Source organism: Scyliorhinus torazame, chromosome 12 (assembly GCF_047496885.1).
Source record: "Scyliorhinus torazame isolate Kashiwa2021f chromosome 12, sScyTor2.1, whole genome shotgun sequence".
Classification (NCBI taxonomy): Eukaryota; Metazoa; Chordata; class Chondrichthyes; order Carcharhiniformes; family Scyliorhinidae; genus Scyliorhinus; species Scyliorhinus torazame.
In genome coordinates, this window is record NC_092718.1 from 76,922,124 (window position 1) to 76,944,837 (window position 22,714).

The window sequence follows — 22,714 nt, forward strand, 5'->3', positions numbered from 1 at the left end:
CCCGTACGCCAGTGAGGGGGAGTGTGTGTGGATCCCTAACACAGTGAGAGTCAGTGTGTGTATAACCTTTACCCCAGTGAGAGTCACTGTGTATGGAACCTGTACCCCAGTGAGAGTCAGTATGTGTGGAACCTGTACCCCAGTGTGGATCAGTGTGTGTGGAACCCATACCCTAGTGAGAGTCAGTGTGTGTGGAACCTGTACCCCAGTGAGAGTCAGTGTGTGTGGAACCCGTACCCCAGTGAGAGTCAGTGTGTGTGAAACCCGTACCCCAGTGAGAGTCAGTGTGTGTGCAATCCGTACCCCAGTGAGAGTCAGTGTGTGTGTAACCCGTACCCCAGTGAGAGTCAGTGTGTGTGGTACCCGTACCCCAGTGAGGGGGAGTGTGTGTGGATCCCTAACACAGTGAGAGTCAATGTGTGTGGAACAGGTATCCCAGTGAGAGTCAGTGTGTGTGGAACCCGTACCCCAGTGAGGGGGAGTGTGTGTGGATCCCTAACACAGTGAGAGTCAGTGTGTGTGGAACCCGTAACCCAGTGAGAGTCAGTGTGTGTGGAACCCGTACCCCAGTGAGAGTCAGTGTGTGTGGAACCCGCACCCCAGTGAGAGTCAGTGTGTGTGGAACCCGTAACCCAGTGAGAGTCAGTGTGTGTGGAATCCTTACCCCAGTGTGAGTCAGTGTGTGTGGAACCCGTACCCCAGTGAGAGTCAGTGTGTGTGGAACCTGTACCCCAGTGAGAGTCAGTGTGTGTGGAACCCGTACCCCAGTGTGAGTCAGTGTGTGTGGAACCCGTACCCCAGTGAGAGTCAGTGTGTGTGGTACCCGTACCCCAGTGAGAGTCAGTGTGTGTGGAACCCATACTCCACTGAGAGTCAGTGTGTGTGGAAACCGTACCCCAGTGAGAGTCAGTGTGTGTGGGACCCATACCCCAGTGAGAGTCAGTGTGTGTGGAACCCGTACCCCAGTGAGAGTCAGTGTGTGTGGAACCCGTACCCCAGTGAGAGTCAGTGTGTGTGGAACCCGTACCCCAGTGAGAGTCAGTGTGTGTGGAACCCGTACCCCAGTGAGAGTCAGTGTGTGGGGAACCCGTACCCCAGTGAGAGTCAGTGTGTGTGGAACCCATACCCCAGTGAGAGTCAGTCTGTCTGGAACCCATACCCCTGTGAGAGTCAGTGTGTGTGGAACCCGTACCCAAGTGAGAGTCTGTGTCTGTGGAACCCGTACGCCAGTGAGTGTCAGTGTGTGTGGAACCCATACCCCAGTGAGAGTCAGTGTGTGTGGAAACCGTACCCCAGTGAGAGTCAGTGTGTGTGGAAACCGTACCCCAGTGAGAGTCAGTGTGTGTGGAACCCGTCCTCCAGTGAGAGTCAGTGTGTGTGGAACCCGTACCCCAGAGAGAGTCAGTGTGTGTGGAAACCGTACCCCAGTGAGAGTCAGTGTGTGTGGAAACCGTACCCCAGTGAGAGTCAGTGTGTGTGGAAACCGTACCCCAGTGAGAGTCAGTGTGTGGGGAACCCGTACCCCAGTGAGAGTCAGTGTGTGTGGAACCCATACCCCAGTGAGAGTCAGTCTGTCTGGAACCCATACCCCTGTGAGAGTCAGTGTGTGTGGAACCCGTACCCAAGTGAGAGTCTGTGTCTGTGGAACCCGTACGCCAGTGAGAGTCAGTGTGTGTGGAACCCATACCCCAGTGAGAGTCAGTGTGTGTGGAAACCGTACCCCAGTGAGAGTCAGTGTGTGTGGAAACCGTACTCCAGTGAGAGTCAGTGTGTGTGGAATCCTTACCCCAGTGACAGCCAGTGTGTGTGGAACCTTTACCCCAGTGAGAGTCAGTGTGTGTGGAACCCGTACCCCAGTGAGAGTCAGTGTGTGTGGAACCCATACCCCAGTGAGAGTCAGTGTGTGTGGAACCCGTACCCCAGTGAGAGTCAGTGTGTGTGGAACCTGTACCCCAGTGAGAGTCAGTGTGTGTGGAACCCTTATCCCAGTGAGAGTCAGTGTGTGTGGAACCCGTACCCCAGTGAGAGTCAGTGCGTGTGGAACCCGTACCTCAGTGAGAGTCAGTGTGTGTGGAACCTGTACCACAGTGAGAGTCAGTGTGTGTGGAACCCGTACCCCAGTGAGAGTCACTGTGTGTGGAACCCGTACCGCAGTGAGAGTCAGTGTGTGTGGAACCTTTACCCCAGTGACAGCCAGTGTGTTTGGAACCCATACCCCAGTGAGAGTCAGTGTCTGTGGAACCCGTACCACAGTGAGAGTCAGTGTGTGTGGAACCCGTACCCCAGTGAGAGTCAGTGTGTGTGGAACCCATACCCCAGTGAGAGTTAGTGTGTTTGGAACCCGTACCCCAGTGAGAGTCAGTGTGTATGGAACCTGGACCCCAGTGGGAGTCAGTGTGTGTGGAACCCGTAACCCAGTGTGAATCAGTGTGTGTGGAACCCGTACCCTAGTGAGAGTCAGTGTGTGTGGAACCTGTACCCTTGTGAGTGTCAGTGTGTGTGGGACCCGTACCCCAGTGAGAGTCAGTGTGTGTGGAACCCGAACCCCAGTGAGAGTCAGTGTGTGTGGAACCCGTACCCCAGTAAGAGTCAGTGTGTGTGGAACCCGTAACCCAGTGAGAGTCAGTGTGTGTGGAACCTGTACCCCAGTGAGAGTCAGTGTGTGTGGAACCCGTACCCCAGTGAGAGTCAGTGTGTGTGGAACCCGTACGCCAGTGAGGGGGAGTGTGTGTGGATCCCTAACACAGTGAGAGTCAGTGTGTGTATAACCTTTACCCCAGTGAGAGTCACTGTGTATGGAACCTGTACCCCAGTGAGAGTCAGTATGTGTGGAACCTGTACCCCAGTGAGGATCAGTGTGTGTGGAACCCATACCCTAGTGAGAGTCAGTGTGTGTGGAACCTGTACCCCAGTGAGAGTCAGTGTGTGTGGAACCCGTACCCCAGTGAGAGTCAGTGTGTGTGAAACCCGTACCCCAGTGAGAGTCAGTGTGTGTGGAATCCGTACCCCAGTGAGAGTCAGTGTGTGTGTAACCCGTACCCCAGTGAGAGTCAGTGTGTGTGGAACCCGTACCCCAGTGAGGGGGAGTGTGTGTGGATCCCTAACACAGTGAGAGTCAATGTGTGTGGAACAGGTATCCCAGTGAGAGTCAGTGTGTGTGGAACCCGTACCCCAGTGAGGGGGAGTGTGTGTGGATCCCTAACACAGTGAGAGTCAGTGTGTGTGGAACCCGTACCCCAGTGAGAGTCAGTGTGTGTGGAACCCGTACCCCAGTGAGAGTCAGTGTGTGTGGAACCCGTAACCCAGTGAGAGTCAGTGTGTGTGGAATCCTTACCCCAGTGTGAGTCAGTGTGTGTGGAACCCGTACCCCAGTGAGAGTCAGTGTGTGTGGAACCTGTACCCCAGTGAGAGTCAGTGTGTGTGGAACCCGTACCCCAGTGTGAGTCAGTGTGTGTGGAACCCGTACCCCAGTGAGAGTCAGTGTGTGTGGAACCCGTACCCCAGTGAGAGTCAGTGTGTGTGGAACCCATACTCCACTGAGAGTCAGTGTGTGTGGAAACCGTACCCCAGTGAGAGTCAGTGTGTGTGGGACCCATACCCCAGTGAGAGTCAGTGTGTGTGGAACCCGTACCCCAGTGAGAGTCAGTGTGTGTGGAACCCGTACCCCAGTGAGAGTCAGTGTGTGTGGAACCCGTACCCCAGTGAGAGTCAGTGTGTGTGGAACCCGTACCCCAGTGAGAGTCAGTGTGTGGGGAACCCGTACCCCAGTGAGAGTCAGTGTGTGTGGAACCCATACCCCAGTGAGAGTCAGTCTGTCTGGAACCCATACCCCTGTGAGAGTCAGTGTGTGTGGAACCCGTACCCAAGTGAGAGTCTGTGTCTGTGGAACCCGTACGCCAGTGAGAGTCAGTGTGTGTGGAACCCATACCCCAGTGAGAGTCAGTGTGTGTGGAAACCGTACCCCAGTGAGAGTCAGTGTGTGTGGAACCTGTACCCCAGTGAGAGTCAGTGTGTGTGGAACCTGTATCCCAGTGAGAGTCAGTGGGTGTGGAAACTGTACCCCAGTGAGAGTCAGTGTGTGTGGAACCCGTACCCCAGTGAGAGTCAGTGTGTGTGGAACCCTTACGCCAGTGAGAGTCAGTGTGTGTGGAACCCGTAACCCAGTGAGAGTCAGTGTGTGTGTGGAACCCGTACCCCAGTGAGAGTCAGTGTGTGTGGAACCCTTACCCCAGTGAGAGTCAGTGTGTGTGGAACCCGTACCCCAGTGAGAGTCAATGTGTGTGGAACCCGTACCCCAGTGAGAGTCAGTGTGTGTGGAACCCGTACCCCAGTGAGAGTCAGTGTGTGTGTGGAACCCGTACCCCAGTGAGAGTCAGTGTGTGTGGAACCCGTAACCCAGTGAGAGTCAGTGTGTGTGGAACCCGTACCCCAGTGAGAGTCAGTGTGTGTGGAACCCGTACCCCAGTGAGAGTCAGTGTGTTTGGAACCCTTACCCCAGTGAGAGTCAGTGTGTGTGGAACCCGTAACCCAGTGAGAGTCAGTGTGTGTGGAACCCGTACCCCAGTGAGAGTCAGTGTGTGTGGAACCCGTACCCCAGTGAGAGTCAGTGTGTGGGGAACCCGTACCCCAGTGAGAGTCAGTGTGTGTGGAACCCATACCCCAGTGAGAGTCAGTCTGTCTGGAACCCATACCCCTGTGAGAGTCAGTGTGTGTGGAACCCGTACCCAAGTGAGAGTCTGTGTCTGTGGAACCCGTACGCCAGTGAGAGTCAGTGTGTGTGGAACCGATACCCCAGTGAGAGTCAGTGTGTGTGGAAACCGTACCCCAGTGAGAGTCAGTGTGTGTGGAAACCGTACCCCAGTGAGAGTCAGTGTGTGTGGAACCCGTCCTCCAGTGAGAGTCAGTGTGTGTGGAACCCGTACCCCAGTGAGAGTCAGTGTGTGTGGAAACCGTACCCCAGTGAGAGTCAGTGTGTGTGGAAACCGTACCCCAGTGAGAGTCAGTGTGTGTGGAAACCGTATCCCAGTGAGAGTCAGTAAGTGTGGAACCCGTACCCCAGTGAGAGTCAGTGTGTGTGGAACCCGTACCCCAGTGAGAGTCAGTGTGTGTGGAACCTGTATCCCAGTGAGAGTCAGTAAGTGTGGAACCCGTACCCCAGTGAGAGTCAGTGTGTGTGGAACCCGTACCCCAGTGAGAGTCAGTAAGTGTGGAACCCGTACCCCAGTGAGAGTCAGTGTGTGTGGAACCCGTACCCCAGTGAGAGTCAGTAAGTGTGGAACCCGTACCCCAGTGATTCTATTGGATTTGTTTATTGTCACGTGTACCGAGGTACAGTGAAAAGTATTTTTATTCGATATGCTGAAACAGATCATTTAGTACATCAAAATAAAAAGAAAATACATAATAGGGCATGATGCACGATCAATGACCACTAAAATGAGGTTGCAGTCCAACTGAAGTGTTTAATAAGCTCGATGTTTCCCCCAGCAGCTCAGATACAGAATGAGGGCTGCTGGGACAGCACGGGTTCTTATACCGCGCCTATCAGGGCGGAGCTATTATACACTAGCCAATAGCAAGCATACAGGTTCTACCAATGGTACTTCAGCCTCTCAGGTACCGTAATACCTAGAATACCACAGGGCAACACAATGTACACAATGTAACTACATAGACACCGGCAACGGGTGAAACATACAGGAGTGTAGTATTAATCAGGTCAGTCCATAAGAGCATTATTTAGGAGTCTGGTAACAGCGGGGAAGAAGCTGTTTTTGAATCTGTTCGTGCGTGTTCTCAGACTTTTGTATCTCCTGCCCGATGGAAGAAGTTGGAAGAGTGAGTAAGCTGGGTGGGAGGGGTCTTTGATTATTCTGCCCTCTTTCCACAGGCAGTGGGAGCTGTAGTTACAGTCAATGGATGGGAGGCAGGTTTGTGTGATGGACAGGGCTGTGTTCACGACTCTCTGTCGGTTCTTGCGGTCCTGGGCCGAGCAGTTGCCATACCAGGCTGTGATGCAGCCCGACAGGATGCTTTCTATGGTGCATCTGTAAAAGTTGGTCAGAGTAAATGTGGCCATGCCGGATTTCCTTAGTATCCTGAGGAAGTACAGGCGCTGTTGTGCTTTCTTGGTGGCAGCGTCGACGTCGGTGGACCAGGTCAGATTTTAATGCTGTGCACACCTAGGAATTTGAAGCTGTCAATTATCTCCACATCAGCCGCGTTGATGGTGACAGGTGTGTGCACAATACTTTGATTCCTGAACTCAATGACCAGCTCTTTAGTTTTGCTGACATTGAGGGATAGATTGCTGTCGTTGCACCACTCCACTAGGCTCACTATCTCCCTCCTGTATTTTGACTCGACATTATTCGAGATCTGGCCCACTGAGATTATGTCATCAGGAAACACTCCGGAGAATCGTGTCCCGGTGTCGGAGCGGCATTCACACCGGTCGCGGTGATTCTCCGGCCCAGCCCCGGGGTGAGAGAATCCCGCCCCATGTGTGTGGAACCCAAACCCCAGTGAGAGTCAGTGTGTGTGGAACCCAAACCCCAGTGAGAGTCAGTGTGTGTGGAACCCAAACCCCAGTGAGTGTCAGTGTGTGTGGAATCCGTACCCCAGTGAGAGTCAGTGTGTGTGGAACCCGTACCCCAGTGAGAGTCAGTGTGTGTGGAACCTGTACCCCAGTGAGAGTCAGTGTGTGTGGAACCCGTAATCCCAGTGAGTGTCAGTGTGTGTGGAACCCAAACCCCAGTGAGTGTCAGTGTGTGTGGAACCTGTACCCCAGTGAGAGTCAGTGTGTGTGGAACCCAAACCCCAGTGAGAGTCAGTGTGTGTGGAACCCAAACCCCAGTGAGTGTCAGTGTGTGTGGAACCTGTACCCCAGTGAGAGTCAGTGTGTGTGGAACCTGTACCCCAGTGAGAGTCAGTGTGTGTGGAACCCGTAATCCCAGTGAGAGTCAGTGTGTGTGGAATCTGTACCCCAGTGAGAGTCAGTGTGTGTGGAACCCGTACCCCAGTGAGAGTCAGTGTATGTGGAACCCGTACCCCAGTGAGAGTCAGTGTGTGTGGAACCTGTACCCCAGTGAGAGTCAGTGTGTGTTGAACCCAAACCCCAGTGAGAGTCGGTATGTGTGGAACCCAAACCCCAGTGAGAGTCAGTGTGTGTGGAACCCGTACCCCAGTGAGAGTCAGTGTGTGTGGAACCCGTACCCCAGTGAGAGTCAGTGTGTGTGGAACCCATACCCCAGTGAGAGTCAGTGTGTGTGGAACCCGTACCCCAGTGAGAGACAGTGTGTGTGGAACCCGTACACCAGTGAGAGTCACTGTGTGTGGAACCCGTACCCCAGTGAGAGTCAGTGTGTGTGGAATCTGTAGCCCAGTGAGAGTCAGTGTGTGTGGAACCCGTACCCCAGTGAGAGTCAGTGAGTGTGGAACCCGTACCCCAGTGACAGTCAGTGTGTGTGGAACCCGTACCCAAGTGAGAGTCAGTGTGTGTGGAACCCATACCCCAGTGAGACAGTGTGTGTGGAACCTGTACCCCAGTGAGAGTCAGTGTGTGTGGAACCCTTACCCCAGTGAGAGTCAGTGCATGTGGAACCCGTACCCCAGTGAGAGTCAGTGTGTGTGGAACCCGTACCCCAGTGAGAGTCAGTGTGTGTGGAACCTGTACCCCAGTTAGAGTCAGTGTGTGTTGAACCCAAACCCCAGTGAGAGTCGGTGTGTGTGGAACCCAAACCCCAGTGAGAGTCAGTGTGTGTGGAACCTGTACCCCAGTGAGAGTCAGTGTATGTGGAACCCGTACCCCAGTGAGAGTCAGTGTGTGTGGAACCCGTACCCCAGTGAGAGTCAGTGTGTGTGGAACCCGTACCCCAGTGAGAGTCAGTGTGTGTGGAACCCATACCCCAGTGAGAGTCAGTGTGTGTGGAACCCGTACCCCAGTGAGAGGCAGTGTGTGTGGAACCCGTACACCAGTGAGAGTCACTGTGTGTGGAACCCGTACCCCAGTGAGAGTCAGTGTGTGTGGAATCTGTACCCCAGTGAGAGTCAGTGTGTGTGGAACCCGTACCCCAGTGAGAGTCAGTGTGTGTGGAACCCGTACCCCAGTGAGAGTCAGTGTGTGTGGAACCCGTACCCCAGTGAGAGTCAGTGTGTGTGGAACCCACACCCCAGTGAGACAGTGTGTGTGGAACCTGTACCCCAGTGAGAGTCAGTGTGTGTGGAACCCTTACCCCAGTGAGAGTCAGTGCGTGTGGAACCCGTACCCCAGTGAGAGTCAGTGTGTGTGGAACCTGTACCACAATGAGAGTCAGTGTGTGTGGAACCCGTACCCCAGTGAGAGTCAGTGTGTGTGGAACCTTTACCCCAGTGACAGCCAGTGTGTTTGGAACCCATACCCCAGTGAGAGTCAGTGTCTGTGGAACCCGTACCACAGTGAGAGTCACTGTGTGTGGAACCCGTACCCCAGTGAGAGTCAGTGTGTGTGGAACCCGTACCCCAGTGAGAGTCAGTGTGTGTGGAACCCGTACCCCAGTGAGAGTCAGTGTGTATGGAACCTGTACCCAAGTGGGAGTCAGTGTGTGTGGAACCCGTACCCCAGTGTGAATCAGTGTGTGTGGAACCCGTACCCCAGTGAGAGTCAGTGTGTGTGGAACCTGTACCCTAGTGAGAGTCAGTGTGTGTGGGACCCGTACCCCAGTGAGAGTCAGTGTGTGTGGAACCCGAACCCCAGTGAGAGTCAGTGTCTGTGGAACCCGTACCCCAGTAAGAGTCAGTGTGTGTGGAACCCGTAACCCAGTGAGAGTCAGTGTGTGTGGAACCTGTACCCCAGTGAGTGTCAGTGTGTGTGGAACCCGTACCCCAGTGAGAGTCAGTGTGTGTGGAATGTGTACTCCAGTGAGAGTCAGTGTGTGTGGAATCCTTACCCCAGTGACAGCCAGTGTGTGTGGAACCTTGACCCCAGTGAGAGTCAGTGTGTGGAACCCATACCCCAGTGAGAGTCAGTGTGTGTGGAACCCGTACCCCAGTGAGAGTCAGTGTGTGTGGAATCTGTACTCCAGTGAGAGTCAGTGTGTGTGGAAACCATACCCCAGTGAGAGTCAGTGTGTGTGGAATCCTTACCCCAGTGACAGTCAGTGTGTGTGGAACCCGTACCCCAGTGAGGGGGAGTGTGTGTGGATCCCTAACACAGTGAGAGTCAGTGTGTGTATAACCTTTACCCCAGTGAGAGTCAGTGTGTATGGAACCTGTACCCCAGTGAGAGTCAGTGTGTGTGGAACCTGTACCCCAGTGTGGATCAGTGTGTGTGGAACCCGTACCCTAGTGAGAGTCAGTGTGTGTGGAACCTGTACCCCAGTGAGAGTCAGTGTGTGTGGAACCCGTACCCCAGTGAGAGTCAGTGTGTGTGAAACCCGTACCCCACTGAGAGTCAGTGTGTGTGGAACCCGTACCCCAGTGAGAGTCAGTGTGTGTGGAACCCGTACCCCAGTGAGAGTCAGTGTGTGTGTAACCCGTACCCCAGTGAGAGTCAGTGTGTGTGGAACCCGTACCCCAGTGAGGGGGAGTGTGTGTGGATCCCTAACACAGTGAGAGTCAATGTGTGTGGAACCGGTATCCCAGTGAGAGTCAGTGTGTGTGTAACCCGTACCCCAGTGAGGGGGAGTGTGTGTGGATCCCTAACACAGTGAGAGTCAATGTGTGTGGAACCCGTATCCCAGTGAGATTTAGTGTGTGTGGAACCCGTACCCCAGTGAGAGTCAGTGTGTTTGGAACCCGTACCCCAGTGAGAGTCAGTGTGTGTGGAACCCGTACCCCAGTGAGAGACAGTGTGTGTGGAACCCGTACCCCAGTGCGAGTCAGTGTGTGTGGAACCCGTACCCCAGTGAGAGTCAGTGTGTGTGGAACCCGCACCCCAGTGAGAGTCAGTGTGTGTGGAACCCGTACCTCAGTGAGAGTCAGTGTGTGTGGAACCCATACCCCAGTGAGAGTCAGTGTGTGTGGAACCCGTACCCCAGTGCGAGTCAGTGTGTGTGGAACCCGTACCCCAGTGAGAGTCAGTGTGTGTGGAACCCGTACCCCAGTGAGAGTCAGTGTGTGTGGAACCCGTACCCCACTGAGGGGGAGTGTGTGTGGATCCCTAACACAGTGAGAGTCAATGTGTGTGGAACCCGTACGGCAGTGAGAGTCAGTGTGTGTGGAACCCGTCCTCCAGTGAGAGTCAGTGTGTGTGGAACCCGTCCTCCAGTGAGAGTCAGTGTGTGTGGAACCCGTACCCCAGTGAGAGTCAATGTGTGTGGAACCCGTACCCCAGTGAGAGTCAGTGTGTGTGGAACCAGTACCCCAGTGAGAGTCAGTGTGTGTGGAACCTGTACCCCAGTGAGAGTCAGTGTGTGTGGAACCCATACCCCAGTGAGAGTCAGTGTGTGTGGAACCCGTACCCCAGTGAGAGTCAGTGTGTGTGGAACCAGTACCCCAGTGAGAGTCAGTGTGTGTGGAACCTGTACCCCAGTGAGAGTCAGTGTGTGTGGAACCCGTACCCCAGTGAGAGTCAGTGTGTGTGGAACCCGTACCCCAGTGAGATTCAGTGTGTGTGGAACCCGTCCTCCAGTGATTCGATTGGATTTGTTTATTGTCACCTGTACCGAGGTACAGTGAAAAGTATTTTTATTCGATATGCTGAAACAGATCATTTAGTACATCAAAATAAAAAGAAAATACATAATAGGGCATGATGCACGATCAATGATCACTAAAATGAGGTTGCAGTCCAACTGAAGTGTTTAATAAGCTCGATGTTTCCCCCAGCAGCTCAGATACAGAATGAGGGCTGCTGGGACAGCACGGGTTCTTATACCCCGCCTATCAGGGCGGAGCTATTATACACTCGAGCCAATAGCATGCATACAGGTTCTACCAATGGTACTTCAGCCTCTCAGGTACCGTAATACCTAGAATACCACAGGGCAACACAAGGTACACAATGTAAATACATAGACACCGGCAACGGGTGAAACATACAGGAGTGTAGTATTAATCAGGTCAGTCCATAAGAGCATTATTTAGGAGTCTGGTAACAGCGGGGAAGAAGCTGTTTTTGAATCTGTTCGTGCGTGTTCTCAGACTTTTATATCTCCTGCCCGATGGAATAAGTTGGAAGAGTGAGTAAGCTGGGTGGGAGGGGTCTTTGATTATTCTGCCCTTTTTCCCCAGGCAGTGGGAGCTGTAGTTACAGCCAATGGATGGGGGGGACAGGTTTGTGTGATGGACTGGGCTGTGTTCACGACTCTCTGTAGGTTCTTGCGGTCCTGGGCCGAGCAGTTGCCATTGTTGCGCACAAAGACTCCGAGAGACGAATAGAGTGAAGTCGATGAGGCTTTATTAAGCGTGACTGTTCCCTCGCAGTTCAGTAGTAGACTGCCTGCGGGGGAGGACTCCTGGTACTTATACTCTGCCTTCAGGGCGGAGCTAGAGGTCAACGTCCAACCAGGACCCGGGATCTGTCAGCCAATGACATCACGGCTTCGCAGTCCCACATGACCCCTAATGCATACGACCACATTCACCCCTTGTTAAAAATGAACCCGGCGGGGTGATGCTTCGCATGGTGGTAAGGGTTTACAAGGCTGGTCCTGGGTGGAAAACTTTCGCATGTTATTACAGTATGTACAAGGTTTTTTTTTGTTTCAAACTATTTACAGTAATCGTCAGGAAAAGACAAAATGTTCTCGTTAAAAGTCCACATATTGTACTGTTAGATCGGCGCCACGAGTCGGTCGGGCGGTCTTGTCGTCCGTGTCGATCGCCTCGGCCCCGGTGGTGGTGGTGGTGCTTGTTCCGGTGTTCTCGTCTCCGGGAGCCTTACGGTTTCAGCTTGGGCTTCATTCCTGGTCGGGCCTGGGAGGAGGACTGATCCTCCTGGGAAGGGGGCGGTCGCGGGGTGCGGCGGTGGCAGGAAGGGGGGGGGTTGGGTGATTGGTGTCAGGGGGGTGTGTGTGTTGCCGGCGGGCGCCAGATCTCGCAGGGAGACCGTGTCCTGTCGGCCGTCGGGGTACTCCACGTAAGCGTACTGCGGGTTCGCGTGAAGGAGGTGAACCCTTTCGACCAACGGGTCCGACTTGTGCGCCCGCACATGCTTTCGGAGCAAGATGGGTCCTGGGGCCGCCAGCCAGGTCGGCAGCGACGTTCCAGAGGAGGACTTCCTGGGGAAGACAAGGAGGCGCTCATGAGGCGTTTGGTTAGTGCTAGTACAGAGTAGTGACCGGATGGAGTGGAGGGCGTCCGGGAGGACCTCCTGCCACCGTGAAACTGGGAGGTCCCTGGACCGTAGGGCCAGTAGGACGGTCTTCCAGACCGTGCCGTTCTCCCTCTCTACTTGCCCGTTCCCCCGGGGGTTGTAGCTGGTCGTCCTGCTCGAGGCTATACCGTTGCTGAGCAGGAACTGGCGCAGCTCGTCACTCATGAAGGAGGACCCCCTGTCGCTGTGGACGTATGCGGGGCAACCGAACAGTGTGAATATGGTGTTCAGGGCTTTAATGACTGTGGCCGCGGTCATGTCAGAACAGGGGATGGCGAATGGGAAGCGGGAGTACTCGTCCACCACATTAAGGAAGTAAATGTTGCGGTCGGTGGAGGGGAGGGGTCCTTTGAAATCCAGACTAAGGCATTCAAAGGGGCGCGAAGCCTTAATCAGGTGCGCACCATCTGTCCTGAAAAAATGTGGTTTGCACTCTGTGCAGATGTGGCAGTTCCATGTGACTGTACGGACCTCCTCTAAAGAGTATGGAAGGTTGCGGGACTTGATAAAGTGGTAAAACCGAGTGACCCCCGGGTGGCAGAGGTCCTCGTGGAGGGTTTGGAGGCGGTTAATTTGTGCGTTGGCACATGTGCCGCGGGATAGGGCATCGGACGGCTCGTTCAGCTTTCCGGGACGATACAAGATCTCGTAGTTGAAGGTGGAGAGCTCGATCCTCCACCTTAAGATCTTGTCGTTTTTGATTTTGCCCCGCTGTGCATTATCGAACATGAAGGCTACCGTCCGTTGGTCCGTGAGGAGAGTGAATCTCCTGCCGGCCAGGTAATGCCTCCAATGTCGCACAGCTTCCACTGTGGCTTGGGCTTCCTTTTCCACTGAGGAGTGGCGGATTTCTGAAGCGTGGAGGGTTCGGGAGAAAAAGGCCACAGGTCTGCCCGCTTGGTTAAGGGTGGCTGCTAGAGCTACGTCGGAGGCGTCGCTCTCGACCTGGAAGGGGAGGGACTCGTCGATGGCGCGTATCGTGGCCTTTGCGATATCCGCTTTGATGCGGCTGAAGGCCTGGCAAGCCTCTGTCGACAGAGGGAAGGTCGTGGTCTGTATTAGGGGGCAGGCCTTGTCTGCGTACTGGGGGACCCACTGGGCGTAATATGAAAAGAACCCCAGGCAGCGTTTTAGGGCTTTTGAGCAGTGCGGGAGGGGAAATTCCATGAGGGCGCGCATACGTTCGGGGTCAGGGCCTATTCTCCCATTGCGCACTACGTAGCCCAGGATGGCTAGCCGGCTGGTGCTAAAAACGCACTTGTCCTCGTTGTACGTGAGGTTCAAGGCTTTAGCGGTCTGGAGGAATTTTTGGAGGTTGGCGTCGTGGTCCTGCTGATCGTGGCCGCAGATGGTTACATTGTCGAGATACGGGAACGTGGCCCGCAACCCGTGTTGATCAACCATTCGGTCCATCACTCGTTGGAAGACCGAGACCCCGTTTGTGACGCCAAATGGGACCCTTAGGAAATGGTATAATCGCCCGTCTGCCTCGAAGGCTGTGTACTTGCGGTCACTTGGGCGGATGGGGAGCTGATGGTAGGCGGACTTGAGGTCCACGGTGGAGAAGACCTTATATTGGGCAATCCGATTGACCATGTCGGATATGCGGGGGAGAGGGTACGCGTCTAGTTGTGTGTACCTGTTGATGGTCAGGCTATTGTCTATGACCATCCTTTGCTTCTCCCCTGTCTTTACTACTACTACCTGTGCTCTCCAGGGAATATTGCTGGCCTGGATTATGCCTTCCTTTAGTAGCCGCTGGACTTCGGACCGAATGAAGGTCCGGTCCTGGGCGCTGTACCGTCTGCTCCTAGTGGCGACGGGTTTGCAATCCGGGGTGAGGTTTGCAAACAAGGATGGGGGTTGCACCTTGAGGGTTGCGAGGCCGCAGATAGTGAGTGGGGGTATTGGGCCGCCGAATTTGAAGGTTAGGCTCTGTAGATTGAACTGGAAGTCTAATCCCAGTAATGTGGGGGCGCAGTGTTGGGGAAGGACGTAGAGCCTGTAGTTTTTGAACTCCCTCCCTTGCACCGTTAGGGTAACTATGCAGAAGCCTTTGATCTGTACGGAGTGGGATCCTGCAGCTAGGGAAATCTTTTGTGCGCTGGGATGGATGGTCAAAGAACAGCGTCTTACCGTGTCGGGGTGGATAAAGCTCTCCGTGCTCCCGGAGTCGACTAGGCATGGTGTCTCGTGCCCGTTTATCAGTACCGTTGTCGTCGTCGTCTGGAGCGTCCGGGGCCGAGCTTGGTCCAGCGTCATTGAAGCCAGACGTGGTTGTAGTGGTTGAGCGTCTTCTTCGAACCCCGTGGAGCCGTCGACACTGGGGTCCGTTGTTGCCGTCCAAGATGGCGTCGGGGGTGAACAAGATGGCTGCCCCCATGCATCGCACATGGCTGGGGGGTCACAAGATGGCGGCGGGGGTGGACAAAATGGCCGCCCCCATGCGTCGCACAGGTCTGGGGTGGTCCAAGATGGCGGCGCCCTTCCTCCCCTCGTGGTGGCCGGGACCCAAAATGGCGGCATCTGTGGGTTGCACATGGGGCGCTGGGGGGGTTGGGGAGCGTTGGGAACACGCAGGACTCCCTCTTCTCTGGGGACAGCGTTGGCGGGACCCAAAGTGGTAGCGCCGGCGGGTCATACATGGGGCGCGGGGGGGGGGGGGGTTGGGGAGCGTAAACGGCGTGCAGGGCTCCCTGTTCTCCCGGGACAGCGGTGGTCGGGACCCAGATTGGCTGCGCCTGCGGGTCGTACATGGGGCACTGGGGGGGTTGGGGAGCGTAAACGGCGTGCAGGGCTCCCTGTTCTCCTGGGACAGCGGCGACCTCGCGGGACTGGCACACAGCCGCGAAATGGCCCTTTTTCCCGCAGCTCTTACAGATCGCTGCGCGGGCCGGGCAGCGCTGCCGGGGGTGTTTCGCCTGGCCGCAGAAATAGCAGCGGGCACCCCCGGTGCGACTTGGCGTTTGGACCGCGCAAGCCTGTGGGGTGTCCGGGAGGGTGTGTTTGTCGTGACGGGTACGTACGACGCCCAATGGGCTGCCGCGCGGTCGGGGCCGTAGGCGCGGGTATTTCGCGCGGCCACGTCTAGGGAGGCTGCTAAGGCCCGTGCCTCTGAGAGTCCTAGCGACTCTTTTTCTAGAAGTCTTTGGCGGATTTGGGAGGAGTTCATACCTGCCACAAAAGCATCGCGCATTAACATGTCCGTGTGTTCATTTGCGTTCACTGGCGGGCAGCTGCAGTCTCATCCCAAAATTAGTAGCGCGGCGTAGAATTCATCTATCGATTCTCCGGGACTTTGCCGTCTCGTTGCGAGTTGATAGCGAGCGTAGATCTGGTTTACTGGGCGGACATAGAGACTTTTTAGTGCTGCGAACGCCGTCTGGAAATCCTCTGCGTCTTCGATGAGAGAGAAAATCTCCGTGCTTAACCTCGAGTGCAGGACCTGTAGTTTTTGGTCTTCTGTGACCCGACCCGTTCTGAGGTAGGCCTCGAAACAAGTCTGCCAGTGCTTGAAAGCTGCTGCCGCGTTCACTGCGTGGGGGCTGATCCTCAGGCATTCCGGGATGATCCTGAGCTCCATAGTCCTTTAGTCACGCTTAATAAATTGTTGCGCACAAAGACTCCGAGAGACGAATAGAGTGAAGTCGATGAGGCTTTATTAAGCGTGACTGTTCCCCCGCAGTTCAGTAGTAGACTGCCTGCGGGGGAGGACTCCAGGTACTTATACTCCGCCTTCAGTGCGGAGCTAGAGGTCAACGTCCAGCCAGGACCCGGGATCTGTCAGCCAATGACATCACGGCTTCACAGTCCCACATGACCCCTAATGCATACTACCACAGCCATACCAGGCTGTGATGCAGCCCGACAGGATGCTTTCTATGGTGCATCTGTAAAAGTTGGTAAGAGTTAATGTGGACATGCCGGATTTCCTTAGTTTCCTGAGGAAGTACAGGCGCTGTTGTGCTTTCTTGGTGGCAGCGTCGACGTGGGTGGACCAGGACAGATTTTAATGCTGTGCACACCTAGGAATTTGAAGCTGTCAATTATCTCCACATCAGCCGCGTTGATGGTGACAGGTGTGTGCACAATACTTTGATTCCTGAACTCAATGACCAGCTCTTTAGTTTTGCTGACATTGAGGGATAGATTGCTGTCGTTGCACCACTCCACTAGGCTCACTATCTCCCTCCTGTATTTTAACTCGACATTATTCGAGATCTGGCCCACTGAGATTATGTCATCAGGAAACACTCCGGAGAATCGTGTCCCGGTGTCGGAGCGGCATTCACACCGGTCGCGGTGATTCTCCGGCCCGGCCCCGGGGTGAGAGAATCCCGCCCCATGTGTGTGGAACCCAAACCCCAGTGAGAGTCAGTGTGTGTGGAACCCAAACCCCAGTGAGAGTCAGTGTGTGTGGAACCTGTACCCCAGTGAGAGTCAGTGTGTGTGGAACCCAAACCCCAGTGAGTGTCAGTGTGTGTGGAACCCAAACCCCAGTGAGAGTCAGTGTGTGTGGAACCCAAACCCCAGTGAGAGTCAGTGTGTGTGGAACCCAAACCCCAGTGAGAGTCAGTGTGTGTGTAACCTGTACCCCAGTGAGAGTCAGTGTGTGTGGATCCCGTACCCCAGTGAGAGTCAGTGTGTGGAACCCGTACCCCAGTGAGGGTCAGTGTGTGTGGAACCTGTACCCCAGTGAGAGTCAGTGTGTGTGGAACCCGTACCCCAGTGAGAGTCAGTGTGTGTGGAACCTGTACCCCAGTGAGAGTCAGTGTGTGTGGAACCCGTACCCCAGTGAGAGTCAGTGTGTGTGGAACCCGTACCCCAGTGAGAGTCAGTGTGTGTGGAACCCAAACCCCAGTGAGAGTCAGTGTGTGTGGAACCCAAACCCCAGTGAGAGTCAGTGTGTGTGGAACCCATACCCCAGTGAGAGTCAGTGTGTGTGGAATCCGTACCCAGTGAGAGTCAGTGTGTGTGGAACCCGTACCCCAGTGAGAGTCAGTGTGTGTGGAACCCAAACCCCAGTGAGAGTCAGTGTGTGTGGAACCTGTACCCCAGTGAGAGTCAGTGTGTGTGGAACCCATACCCCAGTGAGAGTCAGTGTGTGTGGAACCCGTACCCCAGTGAGAGTCAGTGTGTGTGGAACCTGTACCCCAGTGAGAGTCAGTGTGTGTGGAACCCGTACCCCAGTGAGAGTCAGTGTGTGTGGAACCCGTACCCCAGTGAGAGTCAGTGTGTGTGGAACCCAAACCCCAGTGAGAGTCAGTGTGTGTGGAACCCAAACCCCAGTGAGAGTCAGTGTGTGTGGAACCCATACCCCAGTGAGAGTCAGTGTGTGTGGAATCCGTACCCAGTGAGAGTCAGTGTGTGTGGAACCCGTACCCCAGTGAGAGTCAGTGTGTGTGGAACCCAAACCCCAGTGAGAGTCAGTGTGTATGGAACCCGTACCCCAGTGAGAGTCAGTGTGTGTGGAACCCGTACCCCAGTGAGGGTCAGTGTGTGTGGAACCCGTACCCCAGTGAGAGTCAGTGTGTGTGGAACCTGTACCCCAGTGAGAGTCAGTGTGTGTGGAACCCGTACCCCAGTGAGAGCCAGTGTGTGTGGAACCCGTACCCCAGTGAGAGACAGTGTGTGTGGAACCCGTACCCCAGGGAGAGTCAGTGTGTGTGGAACCCAAACCCCAGTGAGAGTCAGTGTGTGTGGAACCCGTACCCCAGTAAGGGTCAGTGTGTGTGGAACCCGTAACCCAGTGAGAGACAGTGTGTGTGGAACCTTTACCCCAGTAAGAGTCAGTGTGTGTGGAACCCGTACCCCAGTGAGAGCCAGTGTGTGTGGAACCCGTACCCCAGTGAGAGTCAGTGTGTGTGGAACCTGTACCCCAGTGAGAGTCAGTGTGTGTGGAACCCGTATCCCAGTGAGAGCCAGTGTGTGTGGAACCCGTACCCCAGTGAGAGCCAGTGTGTGTGGAACCCAAACCCCAGTGAGAGTCAGTGTGTGTGGAACCCAAACCCCAGTGAGAGTCAGTGTGTGTGGAACCCGTACCCCAGTAAGGTTCAGTGTGTGTGGAACCCATAACCCAGTGAGAGACAGTGTGTGTGGAACCTTTACCCCAGTAAGAGTCAGTGTAAGTGGAACCCGTACCCCAGTGAGAGTCAGTGTGTGTGGAACCTTTACCCCAGTGAGAGTCAGTGTGTGTGGAACCCGTACCCCAGTAAGGGTCAGTGTGTGTGGAACCCGTAACCCAGTGAGAGACAGTGTGTGTGGAACCTTTACCCCAGTAAGAGTCAGTGTAAGTGGAACCCGTACCCCAGTGAGAGTCAGTGTGTGTGGAACCTATACCCCAGTGAGCGTCAGTGTGTGTGGAACCCGTACCCCAGTGAGAGTCAGTGTGTGTGGAACCCGTAACCCAGTAAGGGTCAGTGTGTGTGGAATCCGTAACCCAGTGAGATCAGTGTGTGTGGAACCCATACCCAAGTAAGAGTCAGTGTGTGTGGAACCCGTATCCCAGAGAGAGTCAGTGTGTGTGGAGCCCGTACCCCAGTGAGAGTCAGTGTGTGTGGAACCCGTACCCCAGTGAGAGTCAGTGTGTGTGGAACCCGTAGCCCAGTGAGAGTCAGTGTGTGTGGAATCCTTACCCCAGTGACAGTCAGTGTGTGTGGAACCCTTACCCCAGTGAGAGTCAGTGTGTGTGGAACCCATACCCCACTGAGAGTCAGTGTGTGTGGAACTTTTACCCCAGTGAGAGTCAGTGTGTGTGGAACCCATACCCCAGTGAGAGTCAGTGTGTGGAACCTGTACCCCACTGAGAGTCAGTGTGCGTGGAGCGTGTTCCCCAATGAGAGTCAGTGTGTGTGGAACCTGTACCCCCGTGAGAGTCAGTGTGTGTGGAACCTATACCCCAGTGTGAGTCAGTGTGTGTGGAACCCATATCCCAGTGAGAGTCAGTGAGTGTGGAACCTGTACCACAGTGTGAGTCAGTTTGTGTGGAACCCGTTCTCCAGTGTGAGTCAGTGTGTGGGGAACCCGTACCCCAGAGGGAGTCAGTGTGTGTGGAACACGTACCCCAGTTTGCGTCAGTGTGTGTGGAACCCGTACCCCAGTGAGAATCAGTGTGTGTGGAACCCGTACCCCAGTGAGATTCAGTGAGTGTTGAACCTAAACCCCAGTGAGAGTCAGTCTGTGCAGATCCCGTACCCCAATGACAGTAGTGTGTGTGGAACCCACACCGAAGTCAGCGTCAGTGTGTGTGGAACCCGTAACCCAATGAGAGTCAGTGTGTGTGAACCCCATACCCCAGTGGGAGTCAGTGTGCATGGAACCCGTACACCAGTTAGGGTCAGTGTGTGTGGAACCCGTACCCCACTGAGAGTCAGTGTGTATGGAACCTGTACCCCAGTGAGAGTCTGTGTGTATGGAACCTGTACCCCACTGAGAGTCAGTGTGTATGGAACCTGTACCCCAGTGAGCGTCAGTGTGTGAGGAACACGTTCTCCAGTGAGAGTCAGTGTGTGAGGAACCCGTACTCTAGTGAGAGTCATTGTGTGTGGAACCCATGCCCCAGTGAGAGTCAGTGTGTGTGGAACATGTACTCCAATGAGAGTCAGTGCGTGTGGAACCCGTACTCCTGTGAGAGACAGTGTGAGTGGAACCCGTACCCCAGCGAGAGTCATTGTGTGGGGAACCTGTACCCCAATGAGATTCAGTGTGTGTGGAACCCGTACCCCAGTGAGAGTCAGTGTGTGTGGAACCTGTACGCCAGTGAGAGTCAGTGTGTGTGGAACCCGTACCCCAGTGAGAGTCAGTGTGTGTGGAACCTGTACGCCAGTGAGAGTCAGTGTGTGTGGAACCCGTACCCCAGTGAGAGTCAGTGTGTGTGGAACCTGTACGCCAGTGAGAGTCAGTGTGTGTGGAACCCCTGCCACAGTGAGAGTCAGTGTGTTTGGAACCTGTACCACAGTGTGAGTCAGTGTGTGTGGAACTCGTACCCCAGTGAGAGTCAGTGTGTGTGGAACCCGTACCCCAGTGAGAATCAGTGTGTGTGGAACCCGTACCCCAGTGAGATTCAGTGAGTGTTGAACCTAAACCCCAGTGAGAGTCAGTCTGTGCAGATCCCGTACCCCAGTAAGAGTCAGTGTGTGTGGAACCAGTACACTAGTGATTGTCAGTGTGTGTGGAACCCACACCCCAGTGAGAGTCTGTGTGTGTGGAACCTGTACCCCAATGACAGTAGTGTGTGTGGAACCCACACCGAAGTCAGCGTCAGTGTGTGTGGAACCAATATCCCAGTGAGAGTCAGTGAGTGTGGAACCTGTACCACAGTGTGAGTCAGTGTGTGTGGAACCCGTTCTCCAGTGTGAGTCAGTGTGTGTGGAACCCGTACCCCAGAGGGAGTCAGTGTGTTTGGAACCTGTACCACAGTGTGAGTCAGTGTGTGTGGAAACCGTACCCCAGTGAGAATCAGTGTGTGTGGAACCCGTACCCGAGTGAGATTCAGTGAGTGTTGAACCTAAACCCCAGTGAGAGTCAGTCTGTGCAGATCCCGTACCCCAATGACAGTAGTGTGTGTGGAACCCACACCGAAGTCAGCGTCAGTGTGTGTGGAACCCGTAACCCAATGAGAGTCAGTGTGTGTGAACCCCATACCCCAGTGGGAGTCAGTGTGCATGGAACCCGTACACCAGTTAGGGTCAGTGTGTGTGGAACCCGTACCCCACTGAGAGTCAGTGTATATGGAACCTGTACCCCACTGAGAGTCAGTGTGTGAGGAACACGTTCTCCAGTGAGAGTCATTGTGTATAGAACCAATATCCCAGTGAGAGTCAGTGAGTGTGGAACCTGTACCACAGTGTGAGTCAGTGTGTGTGGAACCCATCCCCAGAGAGAGTCAGTGTGTGTGGAACCCGTATCCCAGTTTGCGTCAGTCTGTGTGGAACCCGTACCCCAGTGAGAATCAGTGTGTGTGGAACCCGTACCCCAGTGAGAGTCAGTGTGTGTGGAACCCATACCCAAGTGAGAGTCAGTGTGTGTCGAACATGTACCCCAGTGAGAGTCAGTGTGTGTGGAACCCGTATCCCAGTGAGAGTCAGTGTGTGTGGAACCCGTACCCCAGTGAGAATCAGTGTGTGTGGAACCCGTACCCCAGTGAGATTCAGTGAGTGTTGAACCTAAACCCCAGTGAGAGTCAGTCTGTGCAGATCCCGTACCCCAGTAAGAGTCAGTGTGTGTGGAACCAGTACACTAGTGATTGTCAGTGTGTGTGGAACCCACACCCCAGTGAGAGTCAGTGTGTGTGGAACCTGTACCCCAATGACAGTAGTGTGTGTGGAACCCACACCGAAGTCAGCGTCAGTGTGTGTGGAACCCGTAACCCAATGAGAGTCAGTGTGTGTGAACCCCATACCCCAGTGGGAGTCAGTGTGCATGGAACCCGTACACCAGTTAGGGTCAGTGTGTGTGGAAGCCGTACAACACTGAGAGTCAGTGTGTATGGAACCTGTACCCCACTGAGAGTCAGTGTGTGACCCCAGTGAGCGTCAGTGTGTGTGGAACCCGTATCCCAGTGAGCGTCAGTGAGTGTGGAACCCGTACCCCAGTGAGAGTCAGTGGGTGTGGAACCCGTACCCCAGGGAGATTCAGTCTGTGTGGAACCCGTAACCCAGTGAGAGACAGTGTGTGTGGAACCCGCACCCCAGTGAGAGTCAGTGTGTGTGGAACCCGTATCGCAGTGAGCGACAGTGTGTGTGGAACCCGTATCCCAGTGAGCGTCAGTGTGTGTGGAACCCGTACCCCAGTGAGCGTCAGTGTGTGTGGAACCCGTATCCCAGTGAGCGTCAGTGAGTGTGGAACCCGTACCCCAGTGAGCGTCAGTGTGTGTGGAACCCGTACCCCAGTGATAGTCAGTGTGTGTAGACCCTGTACTCCAGTGAGAGTCAGTGTGTGTGGAACCCGTACCCCAGTGAGAGTCAGTGTGTGTGGAACCCGTACCCCAGTGAGAGTCGGTGTGTGTGGAAACCGTACCCAAGTGAGAGTCAGTGTGTGTGGAACCCGTACTCCAGTGAGAGTCAGTGTGTGTGGAACCCGTACCCCAGTGAGAGTCAGTGTGTGTCGAACCCGAACTCCAGTGAGATTCAGTGAGTGTGGAACCCGTACCCCAGCGAGAGTCAGTGTGTGTGGATCCTGTAAACCAGTGAGAGTCAGTGTGTGTGAAACTCGTACCCCAGTGAGAGTCAGTGTGTGTGGAACCTGTATCACAGTGAGAGTCAGTGTGTGTGGAACCTGTACTCCAGTGAGAGTCAGTGTGTGTGGAACCCGTTCTCCGGTGAGAGTCAGTGTGTGCGGAACCCGTACCACAGTGAGAATCAGTGTGTGGAACCTGTACCCCAGTGAGAGTCAGAGTGTGTGGAGCGTGTACCCCAATGA